Source organism: Chrysemys picta, chromosome 1, assembly GCF_011386835.1.
Source record: "Chrysemys picta bellii isolate R12L10 chromosome 1, ASM1138683v2, whole genome shotgun sequence".
Taxonomy (NCBI): domain Eukaryota; kingdom Metazoa; phylum Chordata; order Testudines; family Emydidae; genus Chrysemys; species Chrysemys picta.
In genome coordinates this window covers 306,669,013-306,687,918 of record NC_088791.1, presented here as the reverse complement: position 1 = coordinate 306,687,918, position 18,906 = coordinate 306,669,013, and the positions used below count along the sequence as shown (strand labels likewise).

At 46.3% G+C, this 18,906-nt stretch overlaps 1 protein-coding gene across 8 annotated transcripts in view; it reads left to right on the top strand.

The window, feature by feature from the left end:
• The window catches only part of PDS5B (PDS5 cohesin associated factor B), a 276,903-nt gene that overhangs the window by 5,204 nt on the left and 252,793 nt on the right, over positions 1 to 18,906 (top strand). For 3 of the 8 annotated variants that reach the window (XM_008167679.4, XM_065594589.1, XM_042842811.2), the window contains exon 1: positions 14,689 to 14,891. The exons of 1 other annotated variant lie outside the window; for it this stretch is intronic. The gene's annotated coding sequence lies outside the window, so the exon portion shown is untranslated. Of the gene's footprint in view, positions 1 to 14,378; positions 14,892 to 15,546; positions 15,566 to 15,899; positions 15,919 to 18,906 lie in introns of those variants that run through there. 4 more of the 8 variants (XM_008167674.4, XM_065594592.1, XM_065594572.1 and 1 more) reach the window with 4 other exon arrangements.

Below are 18,906 nucleotides of genomic sequence, written 5' to 3'. Positions count from 1 at the left end.
GTTCGGTGATACGTGCAGTGATCTCAGCGCAACTTTCCAGGTGACCATGCCTGCTCCACACACCAGGCAATCCCCTCTTGGAACAATGCCTAGCTGCTGGACCTCATAAGCATTTGGGGAAAGGAGGCTGTCCAGTCCCAGCTGCACTCCACCTGTAGGAATTATGATACCTATGGACAGATTTCACGATGCATGACAGAAAGGAGCCATGACTGGGACACACTGCAGTGCAGGGTCAAAGTGAAGGAGCTGCGGAATGCCTACTACAAGGCGTGGGAGGCAAAGCACCGTTACGGTGCTGTGCCCACAAGCTGCTGGTTCTACAAAGAGATGAACATGATACTCAGTGGCGACCCTACCTCCACCGTGAAGGCCACTATGGATACTTTGATGGCTCATGTGCCAGTCGAGAGTAGACCAAGCCAGGAGGAGGAAATCTTGGACGAGGATATGAAGGGGGGGCGGATCCAGAGGCAGAGGATGACTCGGAGGTCAGAGATGCATGCAGCCAGGAGCTCTTCTCTACCCCGGAGGAGGCTAGGCAGTCGCAGCAGTCGGAGCTTGGCGAAGCGCAAACAGGAGAGGAGGCACTGGTAAGCAGCTTTGATTTTGGGAATCACTGAAGCGAGTTGTTGGGGGCAGGAGGGTTGCAGAAAGCAGGCTTGTGTCTGTATGATGCACGTACCACCACATGCCTAGTCTGAGCAGCGGAACAGGGTGGTTGATTGACTCCCTCACTTCACGGGAATCTGCCTCAGAGATCTCTACAAAACTCTCATATAGATACTGGGCAATCTGCTGCCGTAGGTTCTTTGGCACAGCTGCTTTGTTTCTTGCCCAATTAAGGGTAATTTTCCTGCGCCACTCTGCCGTCACTGGGGGTGTGTGGAGGGGGGCATTGCTGCACACAGTTGAGCTGCATAAGGGCCAGGGCAGAAGCCGCAGTCTTGGAGAAGACCCTCCCTTGATTCCCTGCTCACCCTAAGCAGCGAGATATTTTCCATAATGAACACAGCATATGGAAAATGTGGGGACAGTAATGATTATAAGACACCCCCCCCCCCCACTACAGTGCTGGCTCTCCCCAGGAGCCACGTGCCCAGTGTACAGTATGGTCCTGGAACACTGATTTCCCCTGTGGTTACTCACCATTTTGGGGGTCTTGTGGCTCATGTGTGCTTGCCTGGGGTCAGCCAATTAGTGACAGGTATGTTAATAGTGGCTGTGTTTTAAATCACCGAATCAGTGGTCTGTATGTTGCAAACAATACTGCTTCCGTAAAATGTTGCATTTTGGCTTCACAGATATGACCTTAGGAGCCTCGCCTCCCTCTTTGTTATCGCAGGTTGAACAGCTGCGCAGAATTAGAAAGCGGCCATGAAAAACTAAAGAGGACTTTCTATGTGATGTCATGATGCATTCCGTGGCCAAAAAACAAGAATTCAAGGAGTGGCGGGACAGCGAGAAGAGGGACCGAAAGGAGAATGTGGCACACCAGAACAAAACCACGGAGCAGTTCTTAAATGTTATGGAGCGCCAAGCAGACATGCTCTAGGCGCTACCAGAACTGCAAACCGAGCAGCTCTGTGCCCACCCTTCCCTGCAGCCGCTGTCACAAAACTCTTTTCCATGCACCCCCCCAGACCCCACCAACACACTCTTATTAGACTCCTGGCTCCAGTCTGTACCCACTGCATTCCACTCCGGCCCCGTCACAGTCCAGCCCTGCGGACTCCCAATACCCACTGCACTCAACACCCGTCCCTCTGCACTTTAGGCCTGCTGAAGAACAGTATCCGCTGCACTGTACTCCAAAGGACAAGGTTGCATATGATACCTGGACATACACAAATCTTTAACCGTCCCAGGACTCCACCTCCTCCTGGGCTGCTTCCTTCTCCCATTCTCCACAGTGCTGATGTGGTTTTTTGTTTGTCTCTCTCCCCTCCGGTTGTTGTTTTTTAATAAAAGAATTGTTTTGGTTTGAAAGCAATCTTTATTCCATTAATTGAAAGCAAACAGAGCTCTGCAAAGCAACAGGCAATTTTCTTAAATCTTCACAGTGTATCGTCTGCTCCAATCACAATCACCTGCTAGCATTACAAGCACTGCATTCCCAAGTATAGCAACAAATATTAGTGGTTTTCAGCTTCAAATTGGTGCCTCAAGGCATCCCTGATCCTTATGGCCCCGTGCTGCACCGCTCTAATAGCCTTGGTCTCTGGCTGTTCAAATTCAGCCTCCAGGTGCTGAGCCTCAGCAGTCCAGCCCTGAGTGAAGCTTTCACCCTTCCCTTCACAAATATTATGGAGAGTAAAGCATGCGGCTATAAGCATAGGAATATTGTCATCAGCCAGGTACAGTCTCCCATAGAGGCAGCACCAGCGGGCCTTTAAACGGCCCAAAGCACATTCAACAGTCATTTTTCACTTGTTCAGTCTGTTGTTGAAGCGCTCCTTGCTGCTGTCAAGGTTCCCTTTGTATGACTTCATAAGCCATGGCATTAAGGGGTAGACAGGGTCTCCCAGGATCACAATGGGCATTTCGACTTTCCCTACTGTGATCTTCTGGTCCAGGAAGAAAGTCTCTGCTTGCTGCTTCCTGAACAGGCCAGTGTTCCAAAAGATGCATGAATCATGCATCTTTCCGGACCAGCCTGCGTTAATGTCTGTGAAATGCTCCCACATGTTGCCCAGAGTCACAGTCTTTCAGAGCTGGATGCGATTAATAGCCCTGCACACTTCCATCAACCCGAGTCCAATGATCGACTTTCCCACTCCAAAACTGGTCAACGACCAATCAGTAGCAGTCTAGAGTAGCCAGCTTCCACAGTGCAATCACCACGCACTTCTCCAATGGCAGGGCAGCTCTCATTCTCATGTCCTTGTGTTGCAGGGCTGGGGTGAGCTCATCACACAGTCTCATGAATGTAGCTTTCCTCATCCAAAAGTTCTGCAGCCACTGCTCATCATCCCAGACGTGTATGATGATGTGATCCCACCACTCAGTGTTTGTTTCCTGAGCCCCAAAGAAGCTTTCCACTGTGGTCAGCATCTCCGTGAATGCCAAAAGCAATCTCATGTCATAGCTACTATGCGTGGCGTGGTCCTCTTGCCTTTGTTGTTTAAGGAACAACTCCACTGCCACTCATGAGACGTGTTAGTGACAGCAAGGAGCATATCAGTCAACAGTGCAGGATCCATTCCTGCAGACCGAAGAGACAGAGCACACAGTACACAAACGGTTGAAAGATGGCGCCAAATGCGGATGGAAGCGCAGGGATTGCTGGGATGCAAAGCAATGCATCACGGGGCATTGGGACAGGACCCAGGATGCCCTTTGAGCCTCTCCGCCTTCCCACAACCCTTAGTGGCAGAAGAGGAAGAAATGCTCTGAGGGATCGCTGCCCAGAGTGCACCACTCTGAATACTGATCCAAGTGCTGCAAGTGTGAACACACTATTGCTCAGGCAGCTGACAATGTGAACACACAACAGCGGTTTCCCTTCAGCGCTCTCTGAGCGGCAATGTAACTGCCAGTGATGTAACTCTGCCAGTGTAGATATACTCTGAGAAACCAGTGTATAGCTTCTTCCAAGGGAGCAGAGCTGGCACAGTCTCCACTGCACTCCAGGCCAGGAAATAGGGTGGGACCTCTTCCAACATACTCATTGCCTGGGCTGGAACAGTGTTTTCTTCAATAACACCGCTGCCTGGAGACATGAAACCTGACTGCTCTAATAATTTTTCAGAGCCCACAGCAAAAGAATGTGTAAAGGAGCTTGTATCATTTAAACGTACAGGAACTCTCATGAGAAAGAAAATAGAAATGGTTTAAAGAATTGTCCTTTTCCAGTGGAAAAACTAAAACAAGAGGACTGGATGCTAGGAGAGAGATACACTCATTTATTTATTATGCATGCAAGCAGGACTATTACATTAACTTGAAAAGGGCATTAGAATGTCCATTTTCAAAATGGAGACAAATCCAATTCTTTTCACTCATACCAGCTTTTCACTAGTTTAATTCTACTGAAGTCATTGGAGTTGCTCCTGATTTTTCAAATGTAAGAAGATTTTGGGCACAAATTGTTCTTGATTTCGATGGCAAAAAAAACCCTTTGAATACGGGTACTGTTGATTATTTGCTCCTAAAGACCTCCCTGGTCCCGCTCAAGATATCCCATCCTAAATCATTACTGCTCAGGTCCCTAGACAAGCTAAATCATGAAACATCAAAATTAACCTTTTAAATAGGAAAACAATATACTGTATTTGCTTCCTCATTTGTGTCTTTTGCAGCCAGTATCTGGAGATGAAAAATCTCAAGTGCCTCTTGTTATAACAACAATCATTTCCTCTCTCAGATATATTTCATTTTGGGAATTCTCTCAGTACTCATGTACCTGATTAAATAAACCACATAACTGTATAATTGACAATACCCCAATGTTAATTGTTTTAACCTCAATGAAGGTGATAAAATAAATTTTCCCTAATGATATGACTACAGTTGCTACAGCTCCCACATGGGAAACTGCTATATCTGGTTATTATATAGATAAAAATAGTCTTCCTGGAATATGCCTCCCCAAGCCATAGTAGAATGAACTTCTCTCCAAGCTCTCTCCCAGCTGCATTAGAAGCTCCCGTAGGAGCACAGTGGGTGGGTAAGTTGGTAGGTGGCTTTCAAGGAGCCAGCCGCTGCAGTAGAAGCATGTTTGCAATGGGGGAATTGGGGAAGGAAAGGAGAGGAGAGGAGAAGAGAAGGAGTGCAACTGTGCAAGGTTAAATCTAGAATCAGTCAACTTTCCCTGGCCCTTGCTGCTCTTGTCATTTACCCCAAGCCTTGCCCCACCCTCCAGCTTGGGAAATACTGTGCTAATAGTTCTTCTGTAAAACTCTGAAAAGTTAAAAATTAAAATACTATTCAAAGTTTACTAAGATCCTGATCCTACAAAGACTTTTGCATGTACTGTAATGAGACTACTCACAATGCATAAGTTAATATCATGGATGGCAGGTATCATAGGCCAGGGCAGGCTAAACCTCCCCTGACCTTAGGATTGCCAGGCATCTGTTTTTTGACCGGAACGCCCAGTCAAAAAGGGACCCTGTTAAAAGTCCGGTTGATGACGCAGCAGAGGCCCAGGGCTAAGGCAGGCTCCCTGCCTGCCCCAGCTCTGTGTGGCTCCCAAAAATGGCCGCCAGTTCCCTGCGGCCCTAGGTGCTGGGGTGGCTGGGGACTGAGAGGCTCTGCGCGCTGCCCTCGCCCAAGTGCCGATTCTGCAGCTCCCATTGGCTGGGAACCATGACCAATGGGAGCTGCATGGGGCGGTGCCTGTGGGCACAAAGGCAGCGTGCACCACACAGAGCCGCCTGGCCACCCATGTGCCTAGAGGCTGCAGGGACCTGGCAGCTGCTTCCTCGGAGCCGCAGTAAGAACCGTCAGGACCCTGCACCCCCTTCCACACCCCAACCCTCTGGCCCAGCCCGGAGTCCCCTCCTGTACCCCAAACCCATCATCCCTGGCCCCAACCCAGAGCCCACACCTCCAGCCAGAGCCTGCATCCCCAGCCGGAGCCTGCTCCCCCTTCTGCACCCCAATCTCCCGGCCCAGCCCAGAGCCCCCTCCTGCAGCCCTAGCCCCTCATTCCCAGCCCCACCCAGAGCCTGCACCCCCAGCTGGAGCTCTCACCGCACCCCCTGCATCCTAACCCCCTGGCCCAGCCCAGATCCCTCTTCTGCAACCCAAACCACTCATCCCTGGCCCCACCCCAGAGCCCACACCCGCAGCTGGAGCCCGCACCCCAACCCCCTGGACCAGCCCAGAACCCCCTCCTGCACCCCACACCCCTCATCCCCGGCCCCAGACCGAGCCTGTGGCCCCAGACAGAGCCCTCACCCCCACACACCCCAACCCCCTGTCCCAGCCCAGATCCACCTCCTGCACCCCAAACTCCGCATCCCTGGCCCCACCCCCACCCGGAGCCCTCAACCCCCCTCCACACTCCAACCCCCTGCCCCAGCTCAGAGTCCCCTCCCACATCCCAACCCCTTATCCCTGGCCTCACCCCAGAGCCCACACCCCGAGCCCACACCCCTCCCACACTCTGAATCCCTTGGCCCCAGCCCGGAATCCCCTCCTTCACCCCAAAGCCCTCATCCCCAGTCCCACCACCAGACGAAGCCCTCACCCCCCGCCCCGCACCTAAACTGCCTGCCCCAGCCCGGAGCCCCCTCCCACACCCCAAATTCCTCATTCCTGGCCCACCCCATAGCCCACACCCGCAGCCGGAGCCCACATTACCTCCTGCACTCCAACCCCTTGCCCCAGCCTGGTGAGAGTGAGTGAGGGTGGGGAAGAGCAAGCAATGGAGGGAGGGGGGATCTGGTGAGTGGGGCCTCAGAGAAGGAGCAGGGGATGGGGAGAGCCTCAGAGAAAGAGCAGGGAAGGGGTATTCGGTATTGTGTGATTAGAAAGTTGGCAACCCTACCTGACGCAGGATGTGGCCCTGCTCATGTTGCACCCTGAGGCCGCACCCTCCCTCTCTACCTGAAGCTCTCAGGACACCAGGGGCTCAGCTCCAGCTGGCGGCCCTGAGTTTGGGCCCACCAGCGGCCTGGGGCAGTGCTGGGGCCAGCGGAGGGAGGGAGTTGGCCCAGCGGCTCAGCCTGGCACTGAGGGGGGGCGTCCACCCCTGCCAGCCCACCAGCGGCCTGGGGCTGGCAGGGGTGGACAGGCAGAGGCTCCTTTGGCCATGAGGGGGAATGCTCGGGGCTCCAGCAGGCAGGGGGGCAGGGCTGCCCCTGTTTAATATATTTGTAAGGCTTAACAGGACTGAGGTCTTCAGGTATGTCTGCACTGCAAATTAAGGTGTAATTGTAGCACACAGATATAGCAACACTAACTTTAATCTAACTAGTGCAGATAATAATAGTAGTGAAGACCCAGTGGCCAGCAAGGGCCAGCAACCCAAGTACCCACCTACTGGGCTTGTATGGAGACAGCTAACCTATGCTGAAGCCTGTGCTGCTGCATCTTCACTAATGTTTTTAACTGTGCTAGTTAGATTAAAGTTAGCATGGGTATGTCTACCTTTCTATCACTACAACTTCTGCTCCTGGGGGAATTCTGCGCCACACATGCGCAGAATTCATGTCCCCTGCAGATTACTGTGCTTCCCCACAGAAAAATGACTTTCTAACAGGGAAGCAAAGGGAAGCTGCAAGAGAAGTCACGCACCACTCCCTAGCAGCACAAGTACATCATTTCAGGCACCTGGAACAGCTGGCAGAGAGGTAAATCACCACGGATCTGGGGACATCTAAGCCAGTGGCTCCTACCCATAGCCGGGATCAGCTGCTAGTCCCGGCTGGGCTGGAGGCAGGAGAGGACGGGACCTCCTCTTCCCCTGCAAGGAGTGGCTAGGGCTGTGTCAGACACACACCCAGAAGTGCCCCACACCTGCAGGAAGCCCAGCATCCTCCCCTTCCCTTCCTGCCCCCATCACTCCTCAGTTCTGGGGGGAGGGGTCATTGTATGGGGAGCTGCTCCCCCATCCTCCCAACCCCCATGCATCCAGACCTTCCATACACAGACACCCCTGCCAAGCCTCACCCTGTACACCCAGAACCCCCCTACCACTCCATACCTGAACCCCACCTGACTGAATCTCAACTCCTGCATCTGCAGCCCCCCTGCACTCAAACCTACTGACTCTGGACCCCCACCCCTGCACCACAGACCTCCCCCCACTGAGCTCCCTGCACTCAAACCCCCACCCTGATGAATCCCATCCCTCCCACACCACCCTAAGCCCCCATATCCAGACACCCACAGCACTTACCTCCAACTATCTGCACCCAGACCTCCACCCCACCAAGCCCCACTCCCCCAGCACCCAGATCCCTCTGCTGAGCCCCAACCACCTTCACCTGGAAGCCCCTGCAGAGTCCCATTGCCCCTGCACCTGGAACCCCCCGAACAAGCCTCTGTGCATCCAGATTCCCCCACACTTGGGCCCACCAATGAACTGCCTGCACCCAGATTGTCCCACACAGAACCCTTTCACCCCACACCTGTATCCCCCCACACTGAGCCCCTTCACATTTGGATCCTGTCTGGTTGAGCCTGCCTGCCACACACCTGGTGTGCCTGGTGCAGAGGGGCAGGTCCAGGCCTTGTGCTGTGTTAGAGTCAGGTGCAGCCTCACCGCTAAATCGTGTCCCAAGGGTGGGGATGGGGGGTCTGCAGGGTGCGCTCCCACCTTTGTGCAGCCAGTGGCCTATGCTCCCCTCTGCATTTATTTATTGACAAATAAAACTTGCAGAATTTTAAAATATTGTACGCAGAATTTTAAATTTTTTTGGCGCCGAATGCCCTCACGAGTAAACTTCATTTGAAATATAGAGATACTGTTAGATGGTAAATTCACCGAATAGGGATCTGTCTTTTTATGTGTTCCTTTTATGCACACCTACAGTATTGTAAAATATAACAAATATTGACATAGGTCAAAGGTGTAGGAGGTAACCCAAACTAAGAACTAGAAGTCCCAATATATATACAAACAGACCCAAATAATGATATCTGGGTCTCCTGGCACAGTAGAAGTGATTTTTCTGTCTGGCACAAATGTTGATGTTGTGCTCATTTATTTAGATTTATAAAAAAAATAAACCCCACATATTCTCATTGCCCAAGTCTCTGGGCACGTTTACAATACTGAATGATTTTCTACATTTAAGGAGATAAATCATGAATCATACGTCATCTGGGGATAAAGGGTATTTGCAGTTAATATGTTGATTTATCTTCCTTAATATGATTATCATTAATGAGAAATGAAAATACATATTTTGTTTAGATTGATACTTTGGAACAGCTTTTCATATGCACACTATTCTGTATAAAACAGTATGCATATCTGGACTAAAGCAGTTTCTCAAGCCGACAACCTATCTGTTGAAACATGCATTAATAAACATTTACAAATAAATGTTGTATTCCCCTTCTATAGTATCTAAAGGATCTCAAAATGCTTTACAAAGATGAGCATATATTAGCTTCTCCAGATGGAGAAAATGAAGCAAAAGGAGTCTAAATGATGTGCCCAGAGTCACAAAGCAAGCTAGTTTATGAACTGGGAATAGAACTCAGGAATCCTACTTTTTTGGTTCCCTAAGCTAACTTGCCTCCATTGTGATATAACTGTTAAATAATATTTTTATTGCTAACCAGTGATTTATTTTAGCACTGATACTGCATTTTACATGCTGGAGTATTTCCTCCCTAAAAAAGTTACAACTAATGTTATATGGTTACTTTTGTACATAAATGTGAATTTTTTAAAAAGTCTGTCTGCTGGATATGAAAAAAACATGATCAAATCAAAATATTGTTTATAATTAAAACAACTATTTGCAAAAATTCCCCTCCACTGTTCTCTCACCTGTACTAAATACTACATTGAATCAATTAAAACAAATGTGACCACCCCTGCCCATAGTATAGTATCAGAATGAGCAGTCAATTTCCAATGTCTTGAATCTAGGGCGAAAATACAAATAAATAATTTTTACATTTCTCCCTTTTTAACATTTTCAATCAAATGTACAGATCAGTAATTACTGTTAGTAACCTGTTGAGTAATTACTCATCTGTACATTGGTTGGAAAATGTTAAAAAGGGGGAATTGTAAAAATTACGTATTTGTATTTTCGCCCTGGAATCAAGACATTGGAAATTGACTGCTCATTCTGATACAATACTATGGGCAGAAGTGGTCACATTTGTTTTAATTGATGCAATGTAGTATTTAGTACAGCTGAGAGAACAGTGGTAGGGAATTTCTGCAAATAGTTGTTTTAATTATAAACAATATTTTGATCATGTTAGTGTTTTGTATGCACTTGAGTACACAGTACAGTAGAGACTGCATATGCACAGAGTGCTGAGTTAAGGTTCCATGGGCAAACTTAATTCTGGCATAAGAATGGCCACCACCCCCCAGCTTCTCTCCCTATCCTCCTCTTTGCTACCCACCACCATCCTGCTTCCTTTACCTGTCCCCTCTGCTCCTATACTCCACCACACCATATTCCTATCACTTCCACTTTACCTTGGTTCCCCCTTCTTCTGCTACTCTTTTGCATTTGGGTCAGGCTGCTTCTCCTCCTCTTGATGCCTGGATTCGGGCACGGGAACATAGAAAGCACAGGTGACATGGTTTCCCTACTCTCAGTTCTGATACCTGGTGCCCACAATAGTTCCCAATAGCTATGAAGAACTTTTGCAGAAAAAGTCCTAGTCAGCTCTTGCAAACATGGAATGGGGCATGGTCAGTCCAGTCAGCAAATAGGAGCCAGATCTGGGGGAATGGAGTATGCTCAATGCAGATAGAAAATTTGGGGAATAAGGCTGCCAGACTCCAACAAACCTCCACTGAGTATGTGCAACCTTCAATTTTGCAGAAATGTATAACTTGGCCAAATTTGGTTGGATTTTCCCAGGAGCAGCCAAAAGCACCTCCTTGACACTAGCACCTCCCTTGCAAAATTTCAAGTCCCTGCACCAAAACATGGGAGACACTAGATCTTTTCAGTGAAATGATTATAAGAATTTTTTAACAAGGGCAAAACAATTTTCCCTTAATATCATTCTTAGAAACAGCTGAACCATTTTAGCTCAAACTTTCCAAAAGTATTTAGTCCAAAGCAGATACCCATCATGGAAAATTTCAGCTCAAAGGATTTAAGTTTGGCAACGTTATAAGCAATTGAAAACAGAGTCTTATAATGGAAAGTGTTAGGCACCTGAAAGTATATGCAGAGCTCCACGCGCCACCTATAAAAACAATAAACAACAAACAAAAATACAGTAGCAGCAACTGTGAAATCAGATACAGAACTGTATCCTAGTATAGATTAGTATAGGGCTTTGAACAACTTTGAGTTAAACCATTTCTACGGATGTCAGTCAGTTACCTTGGAAGGAGGCAGACTGCTCCTGCAGTCTCCAAGAATGCTAGATCTCTGATACCCCATCTGCCAGCAAGGCATCTATCTTCCATACAGTGAAAGAAGGTAAAGACAGGAACAATTATTTTCTCAAGCTTCATATTTTTTTGGATAGTAACTGCTGTGTTCTTTATTAAAATTAATATTGTCGGCTGTATACTCTGTAAAAAACTGGAGTTGTCATTGTTAATGAATGAGACAGACTGTCAGTGGTGTTATAAAACACCAGAGAAGGTTCCATGGTAGTTGGAGACAGAAAACTGTCAGGAAGCCATGAAAGAAACTGGTGTCAGAAGCTCCTAAGGAAAAGGTTTAAGAAAAAATATTCTGTAACCCAACACACCTATTGCTGTTGCTATCCAGGTTTATTAATTGTTTCGATAGCAGTAACAGCTAGATATCCCAATCATTAATAGGGATCTCACTGCATTTGGCACTGTACAATAGTTGCAGGTTGACTGAAACTGCATTTTTCGGGGGAATAAACTATTCACCTGAAAACTTTTTCCAGCTGTATATACACACACATCTTTGTCCTCTGATTCAGGGTTATTTCAGTGAGGAAAGAGTCCGGAGAATGATGTGGAAAAATTGAATCAGTGTTCTTCCAGGTTTTCTCTGGGATACTGTTATCTTTTACAGTATGTAGGAAAAGGGGCCAATTTTGCCTGTGGCCATTATTACTGCTTTTTACTCTTATTTGCACTGAAGAGCCAGAACAAGGGAATGTGTACTGAATTCTGTTTCTTCATGTGCCTCTCTCTATCTAAGGTACTTATATAGGATCATTGCCATAGTATCTGAAAACCTTGCAATCTTTAAAGTATTTATTCTCAGAGTAGTCCTGTGAGGTAGGGAAGTACTATAATCCTCATTTTTACAGATGGAGAGCTGAGACACAACTCATGTTTATACTACAGGGACTATAGCAGCATAACCCTGTAATTTTAATGTTAATTGAAATTTAATGCAACATATGAGAGTGTTCTGCAAAGCCTCATCACTGGCCTCAGTCAGTATGCACCTGGATTTGGCTGGTGTTTGGGTAACAGCAGCTCCTCGCTGCCTCCTGCAGCTTATGTGGGCAGGGCAGTACTGCTGATTATCACCACCCAGGGCAAGTATTCAATTTACGGTAGTTTGCTCATCCGTTTCTCTGAAGTTGTAGCATCAGGAGCTGTTTTCTGCCATAAGTTAACTCCAGGGGTGGTGCTGGAGCAATGGGAGCAGAAAAATTGCTCCATGTATAGTAGGGTGTGTGTATGGAGTGATTATTTTCCTCTTTTCAAACTTCAGTGTTTGAATGTTTTGAGTCATGTCCCTTTACAAGAAGAATAGGGGATGTTAGAATCAGAACCATCTCTGGTGGTTGGGAATAACAGCATGGGCACTGGAACATTTTTTATAGAGGGGATGCTGAAGACCATTGAACAAAATTGGAAACCCTGAATGTGATGAAAGCCATGCATTCAGCTGCTATTATTACTTCAAGCCTGGAGGTGCAGCCACACTCCTAGCACCCAAGTTCCATCACCCCTATATGACAGTTGAGGAGGAAACAGCAGCTAACCCTCATGAAAAGAGGTGCTGTAAGGGCCCCCTCTGGAGGAACATGAAAGGTACTGCTGTTGAGTTACCAAGCAGTAAGAAGTAGCTCAATACTATAGTTTGTAAACTAGTGGTGCATGTTTTATTTTGTGTGTTAACCCCTACAAGAAAATTAACACTGGTAGAGGAGGGGAGAAAAAAAGGGATTTCTTTAAAAGCGTTAACTTCTGAAATGACTGAATGACTAAGTGCAGATACATTCAAATGTGTGGGCATTTATGAAGACCTTCTGGTAACTTGGGATCAAGTCTTAGGCTTCCTCACAGCATCTACCTCGCCATTTTTCAGTCTCCAAATGTCTGTCCATAGCTGACAGGCATCCTGACATCAGATGGAGGGGATAAGTATCTTTCCCTGCCCCAGGAATGAGGAGAAAGAGATACGTATAGAGATTTATATATGTGTCTAGCACTTCACACAACAAATAAAGATAAAGACAGACTCCCTGACCATAAAATCTTATAATCTAGGTAAAGATCACCACAATAGGAAGAGGACTGGGAAAGGGGCAGAAAAGGAAAATAATCTTACATGGTCACATGGGAAATTTATTTTAATTATTATTGACATATCGTGTGTTCAGCTTGCAAGTAAAAATGTTTTCCTGAACTGCCAGTGCAACAAATTTCCTCTGAGTTCTGAAAGTCGAGCTGAGTTCTTTACTTTTGGTAAATTATCACCCGCAATAAAGATTTGTCAGGCAAAATGTTGCCCTCTTTTATACCTGTGCAGTGAGGCTTTTGTTTTCAAGAATGGTGGAACAGGCGTAACCAAGGGCAGACAGAGTTGCAAAGATGTAAAGGTCAGGATTTGGCCAGGCCCTGGCAACTAGATTAAACTAACAATTCTGGCAATGAAGGATCCAGTTTACTCTTGTAGGCTTTATCTAGACTATAATAAAAGATGTTTTTGTTAGCTAGCATATTTTAACACATTTTAAAACTTCAGTGAAGATCACACATATTGTATTTTAATGTGTTAGATAGCTGAGGAGAGTCCTAGGAAACCAGTCTACGCTAGGGTAACATGTTAACTAATGAAAAAAAAAAGTTATTTTTAGTCTAGACAAAGCCCCTTGTATTAGTAGACTTGTTGAGTGAAGTGTCGTCACTTTTTAAAAAAACATAACTGCAGTTTAAACTGCTTAGTTTTGTCTTCTGATATCCTGGCTCCCCTCTTTCATAGCGTTTACCTGGGAGATGGAAATAAACCACATTTATTCTCACTTTCCTCCCAATAAAGTGATGCACTTATTGGAGCTGCTCAGCTCTCCTTCTCACTCCCTCCCAAGGTTAAACACATTTATTCATGATTGCTCTACTAGAAGTAGTTTATAATTCCAGCTAATTTTAGGAAATATTTCTTTTGCACGGTGACATAGACTGTATCTTTCTCTCCCATCTGTCACATTGATTGCACAATTCTCTCTGCATTTGGACTGTGCATTGTCCCTCTGTTTCCTCCTCTTGCATATGGTCCTTGACCTTGCTTTCTGTATTTGGTGAGAGTCCAAGTCACTATAGTGAGGTATTCTGCTAGTTCAAGAATTCCGTGCTAGGATCTGTAACAGTTTAGCTTGTTGCTTTTCCTAGTGATTCATAGATTGGTGTCCTAGCTGTTGGGCTATCATCTTCATTGCTTTTTCGTTAGGGGATGCGTGTTTTGCTTCCCTTGTGGGAAGTTAACGTTATTGCGCCCAGGCAATGAATTCGTATTTTAGAGATGGATCACGCTTTCGTTCGGGTTTACTTTTTGGCCCTCTAGTGCTTGACAGGGGAAGCAGGGTTTGCTGTGATGGCAGCAGGAGTTTAGTTTTCTGTACGTTGCTTAGGTAAGGGGAATCTGAGCCGGCTCCGCTCCGCAGCCTTTGTGGCTGAGTTGCTCTGCAGCCGCCGGTACAGGTTTGCAGAGCGATATGCGGGCTCTCGCCCCCATGAGGGGGTAACTGCCTAGATGTGGAAGTTGTTTCTGTGTCTGTGTGAGTGTAGCTCGCTCTCGCTCCGCCTGCCCGCGCCGGCCGGCAGGGGGCGCTGCTGCTCCGCCCTGCTGCCTGCTCGCCTCTCTCGGCGGTTCCATTGGAACAGCCGGAGACAACTTGGCGCCATTTTGAAGCCGACAGGCAGACCGGGGCGAGCTGCGGAAGGGGAGGGGGCTAGAGGCGATTGGCTGCGGCTACGGCGGCGGCTCCTTTCCGAGCCCAGAGCAGCGGCAGCGCGGAGCGGACCCGCCTGGCAGCAAGGAAAGGCGGCGGCTGCAGGGGAGGTAAGGAGCGTGGCCGTGCGCCCTCCACACGCTGTTTCATTTTCCTCTCTCCCCCGTTGCAGCCGGGCCGGAGCGGCGCCAGCCCGGACCATGCTGCACGGCCAGTGTGTGGGGGCGCCCGGCCCGGAGCCGAGTCCGCCCCCCCCTCCCGCTAGTTGCTCCCCTCCCCCCGCCGCCGCCCCAGCGCGATCGCCAGCCTCTCTACATACTAAACTTGGCGCCCCCTCCCCTTCCTGGCTGGGGGGGTCGCAGCGCGGGGGCCTTGGCTAGGGGGTGACCTTGGCGGGGCTTTGATCCCCTCGCCCAGAGTTGGTAGCTGGTGCTGCGGGTCGCCCCCCGCCCCTTCCCCGGGTGGCCTGGGCTCTTGCTGTTTCCCTGGCGGGCGGCGTCGCTCCCTCAATGTGCTGCTGGCTGGTGGCTCCTTGTGGCGGAGCTGTGCCGAGGGGGTTAACGATTGTGATTCTCCTGGCGCTGGCTGTCCCCTCGCTGCCCCGGGCAGTTGGCCTAGCCCCCGCTGAGCGGCACCCAGGGCTCCCGCAGCCCTTTCGGGCTGCTGCCCGGGGTCGAGAAGGGGGGAAAAGAGCCCATCTCGCTCCCTTCAATATTCTCCACTATTCAATGATCGGAGGCTGCTCAGCTAGCGGGAGGTGGTGACTGAGGAGGACCTAGATTTGGTGGGTCACTATTTGCAGCAAGCTCGTTCCCCCATGTTGTCTTTTTTCACCACGTTCTGTTTTTTTTTTTTTGGGGGGGGGGACGTTTTTATGGACGTTTGGTTAGTAAATTTGAAATTTTACACTTGAATTACCAGATGAAGGACATTTTGTGTGTAGGATATGTATTGTTTGAGTCTCTGGTCAAGGAATCTAGGTCTGTAACTTCATGCTGCTGCAAATAACTCGCTATCTGTTCTTCAAAACAAATCAACAGTAAATGATGGTGTACAAACCTGAACATTCAACTGCAGTAGCTGAGCTCTTACAGGACAGGATTTTACTCTAAAAGAAATAATGAGATTCCGAATTGTGTGAGTTTTGATTTTTAAACGGTTACCTATTGATAACTATTTCTTTTCAATTGTGTTATATTAAGTTTGGTTTAACATAGTTATTGAATGCCACTCAATCTTTTATTTGATTTCAACACTTTAGCCATGTTCAGTGTCTCTTCATTAACAGTGAAATAGATAACAAACAAGGTAGAAAATTTTAAACATTGAGGATATTTAAAGTGGAATACATCTCAAATATTTGACTTCAGGAGGGGTATTTAGTGACATACATTTTCACATTCCCTCCCTCGAAACAAATTAAGTTGTAGTCTTCTTCCTGAAAACAACAGTAGGTTTTAATTTATTTGATCAAAGTTGGTATAGTGCAAGTTCTGTGTATTCTATTTTAAATTACTGTGGAGAGCAGTTGGAAAAACCTTTAATTTTTTTTTTGAACAGCACTAAATGTGCTTAGTTAATCAAGGTGGAATTGAATTAGGAGTTGAAGTAGAATTAGGAAAATCTATTTCACTAGGAGGGTGGTGAAGCACTGGAATGGGTTACCTTGGGAGGTGGTGGAATCTCCATCCTTAGAGGTTTTTAAGGCCCAGCTTGACAAAGCCTTGGCTGGGATGATTTAGTTGTGGTTGGTCCTGCTTTGAGCAGGCGGTTGGACTAGATGACCTCCTGAGGTTTATTCCAACCCTAATCTTCTCTGATTCTGTGAAACATTTGAATATATATTATGCACAAACCACCTAAAAAAGATTTATGGTATTGTTAGAGAATCAAGAAATTATGCTCTTTTTGACTGAAATGTGCCACGGGCTCACAACCTTTCTGAAAGCATGTACAAGAGAAAACAATTGTAGTTAGCCGGACATCTTATGCCTAAGTATTCAATCTGTTTTCCATTGTGCCCATGTTTCTTATTCTTATAGGTCAATGGTAATAGCTAATACTTCATTTACACTTTTTACTATCATACCAGTTGGTTGGTATACCAAACTGTAGTTCCGTGTGTCTTGTCTGAGAAGAAGCTGGATAAACTAAAGTTGTGGAAATGTGAATGTTAGATTTATGTAGCAAGTTCACATGCTAAAACACATTTTACTTTGAATCAGATTGATTTTTTTTCAGAGATTTAAGTTGGACAGTTCAGTGAAATCATTAAGGTTTAAATAAAAAAAAATGTAAATTTCAGCAATTGTCACTGTTTTGAAAAGGAAAGGTATAATCCTTTATTACTCTTGTCTCTCTCATGTGTACATATTTTCTAGAGGCAATGCTGCATGTCTGAGAGGTTTTTCTGGTGAGATGTATTTTTTGTCTCACTCTTGTTTTATCTTTGTTTTTCTCTTCTTTCTCTGGTCTCCCTTTCTGTGTCCTATTTTTATTTGTTGAGCACTGATATTCTTGTACAGCATGAAGTACATGGGGGGGGGAACATTTATAGTCTAGTTCAGACAGAGCGCACAATTCATACATGTAAAATGTAAAAGTGTTCAGTCTAGTCGAGATAATCATTAAAAAGTTTCTTGAAGGAAGTGTTTTCTAAGGTTGGATTTGGAGGAGTCAGCATACTCCACTTGTTGCACAAAAGGAGTATTTTCAAAGGGACAACTTGGAAGAAGGCATGAAAATGAGTGGAAGGAGGATCCAAAGTGGGACATTAGGAGGGTGATTTTTAGGTATAGGAAGAGTAGAGTCGGAAAAATGAGAGCAAATTCATAATCTCTTAGTTCACCCTCGTTGATGTTATTCAGCCCCAATTCTTTGCTAGGCTTTCCTTCCTTTACTGTCTCTTTTCCTTCATACATCCTTTGCTTCCTCCAGAGTAGTTCTACATTACTGCCTAGTGGCAGTTCTAGTGTCTAGCACTTTGTGCTGATATGACAGTTCATCATGCTTTCATAGGTTTATAAAAATAAGTGTCTGTGTATGCTGGGTACATGATTCCAATCATATAACCCAAAATAAACCCTGGAAAGAGTGAGAATCTTGAGAAAATTATTTTAAAATCAGTCCTGAACTGTGGCTGGTGTGTGAAAATTCATTGTGTATTAAAGAGGTTATTAAGCTGACTGGTCCTCCTCTGTGAGAGTGGTGGGGAGTGTGTTAGGTTGCCTTAGTTTATGGACAGTGCTTGAGTGACATTGACAGATTCTGGAGGGAATTGTGCAGACATCAGCTGGAGAAGAATTGCCAGAACACAGGGCCTTTAAGAATGGATTCTCTCGTCTTCCCTGCCTCCAAACACACATAGAAAAGTGAAACAATTTATATTTGTGTGTGTGTATGTGAAGATAAAGATGTATCTTTATCAACCCTCTGTCAGTGAAATTATCAGTTAAATGTTGGTCTCAGAGGAAATTTGATTTTCTTTTTAGTTTTTAAATACAGTAGAATATGCTTAATTTTAAACAAAGTATTGATACAAACAGTAAATGAGTTTGAGTGTGAGAAACTTTGCTAGTGAGGGATTGCATTAGCAAATGTGTGTGTATATTTGTGATTTATGCAAGTGACTATACAAAAGCCCTAAAAGATTTCACAATAAAAATAAAATACACAGTTCATACAAAAACTTACTTTAAATTAAGTTTGTTGTATTTTAACTCCTGTCGTGTAATGTAATAAACGAAGAATCAAACGCAGAAGCATAAAAAACTCAGCCTTCTTAAAGTCCACAAATCTCTTTCCTCGCTCCTACCACAAATTGCTTCTTCAATCTTACTCCAAAGTATGAGAAAGGTAGGTCTTGAGGCATGTCCTGAAAGTCAAGACTTGTGGTGTTCTGGAATGGGGGATGAAGTAGTGAATTCCAGAGTTGAGGGCCTTTGATGGGGAATGTCCTGCCAGCAGCCCCCTTGCTTTTAAATTGAGTGTGTTCCTGCTCTAGTGCCTTAGCTTATTGTAACTTTGGTATAGTATTCGTGGTGAGAGATGATAGAACAGCAACTCCCCATCAAAATTAGATGGGTTATGTTGGTGTTAAATGTTTGATTTAAAAAAAAAAATTGT